Source organism: Orycteropus afer, unplaced genomic scaffold (genome assembly GCF_000298275.1).
Source record: "Orycteropus afer afer isolate SDZICR_OR568_19922 unplaced genomic scaffold, OryAfe1.0 scaffold00093, whole genome shotgun sequence".
NCBI lineage: Eukaryota > Metazoa > Chordata > Mammalia > Tubulidentata > Orycteropodidae > Orycteropus > Orycteropus afer.
Window position 1 is genome coordinate 8650075 of NW_006921680.1, and position 2567 is coordinate 8652641.

The window sequence follows — 2567 nt, forward strand, 5'->3', positions numbered from 1 at the left end:
CTGGACAATAAATAAGGAAATCTGAAGAAAAGCAGATGTTTTTGAGTTGTGGTGTAGGCAAAGAACACTGAGAGTACCATGGACTACCAGGAGGATGAACAAATCTTTCCTGGAATAAGTACAGCCAGAATGCTCCTTGGAAGTGAGAATGACCAGAGTTCATCTCAACTACTTTGGTCATTTTGTCAGAAGGGACCATTCTCTGGAGAAGGATATCATGCTTGGCAAAGTGGAGGGTCAGTGGAAAAGGGGAAGACCCTTAAGAAGATGGATTGACACAGTGGCTACAGTAATAAGTTCAAGTATAGCAAGGATTGTGAAGATGGCACACGACGATACAGTATTTCACTCTGTTGTACAAAGGTCACTATGAGTTGGAGCCAACTCAAGGGCACATAACAACATAATAACAACAACAGGGATTAAATTGTAGACATTTTGTGGGGACTATTATTCAGCTTATGATAAAACTCATGAGATATTTTGATCTGTGTTTTTTCTATCTTGTAATATCTTTTTCTGGCTTTGGTATTAAGGTAATGCTGTCATCATAGAATGAGTTAGAAAGTGTAGCATCTGTTCTTATATTCTGGAAAGAATTGTGAAGAAATGGTTTTATTTTTACCTATGGCAAACAACAACAACAACAACAACAACAACAATTCTTGGTAGAATTCATCAGTGAGACCATTTAGGCTTAGTACTTTATTTTCTGGAATTTTATTAATTATTAATTAAAATTTAGTCATATATATGACATTATCCAGTTTTTCTGTTTTTCCTTGTTAATACAGCTAATAATGAAACTTATCCACCAGTCTCTAATGCCAAAGATTAAGAAATTGAATTCTTTTATCAATCCCTACAGTGGGAAATTGATCAAACATGCAATCAAGATGCATTGGTAATTATTGGTGTCCCAAATGCAAAAGTTGGAAACAAAGAAGAAAAATGAGTAGTTGGAAAACATGGCCTTGATGATATAAAAAACATTCGAGATCACATAAAAGAGTTTTGCAAGACCAAAGATCTATTCATAGTAAATACCTTTTCTGAACATCGTAAGTGGCGACCATGCACTTGGACCTGAATAGATGGAATACAAAATAATCAGAATGAATACATCTGTGGAGAGAGATGATTAAGAAGCTCAGTATGATCAGGAAGAAGAAGACCAGGGGCTGAATGTGGAATAGACCATGGATTCCTCACATGCAAGTTCAAACTGAAGTTGAAGAAAATTAAAACAAGTCAACAAGAGCCAAAGTGCTCTTTTGAGTATATACCATGTGAATTTAGAAATCATCTCAAGGACAAATTTGATGCACTGAACACTAAAGACTGAAGACCACATGAGCTGTGGGATGATGTCAAGGACAACATACATGAAGAAAACAACAGGTCATTAAAAAGACAGAAAAGACCAGAATGGATGCAAGAAGAGACTTTGAAGCTTGCTCTTAAACATAGAGTAGCTAAAGCAAATGGAACAAATGAAGCAAGATAGCTGAACAGAATATATCAAAGGGTAGCTCAAGAAGACAAAGTAAAGTACAATAACGAAATGTACAAAGACCTGAAGTTAGAAAACCAAAAGGAAAGAATACCATTGGTATTTCGCAAGCTGAAAGAACTGAAGAAAAAAATCTAAGCCTCAAGTTGCTATATTGAAGGATTGGGTGATATATTGAAAGTTGTAGGAAGCATCAGAAGAAGATGAAAAGGATATACAGGGTCACTGTACCAAAAAGAATGGATCGATTGTCAACCCTTTCAGAGCTAGCATAAGATCAAGTACAAATGGTAGTGAAGGAAAATTTCCAAGCTCCACTGAAGGCATTCGTGAAAAGCAATGCTCCAAGAATTGATAGAATAACAATGGAGATGTTTCATAAAACAGATGCAAAGTTACTAGTGCTCACTCATCTATGGAAAGAAATTTGGAAGACAGCTACATTGCCTACAAACTGGAAGGGATCCATATTTGTGCCCATTAGAAAAAGGTTGATACAACAGAATGTGGAATTTATTGAAATTTTTAAAAATTAATATCACACACAAGCAAAATTTTGCTTAAGAAAATTAAAAATGGTTGCAGCAGTACATTGACAGTGAACTGCCAGAAATTCAAACCAATTCAGAAGAGGATGAGAACATTGCTATGGCAAATGAATCTTGGTTAAAAGCCAGGAATTCTAGGAAGATATTTACTTGTGTTTCATTGACTATGGAAAAGCAGTTGACTGTGGATAACATTACAAAGAATGAGAATTACAAAATTCTTAATTGTGCTCCTGTGGAACCTGTTCATAGACCAAGAGGCAGTTGTTAAAACAAAATAAGGGGATATTGCATTGTTTAATTTCAGGAAAGACATGCATCAGAATTGTATCCTATTACCATATTTATTCCAGCCTTACTCCTAAGGATAAAGTAAAGCTTTTGAGACCTCCATCTGCTGATGTGGCACCACTCAAATTGAAGAGAAACAGCTAGAGACATCCATTAATCATCAGAACAGAGAAAGTATGAAGTATGAATCTAGGAAAATTGGAAGTTGTCAAAAA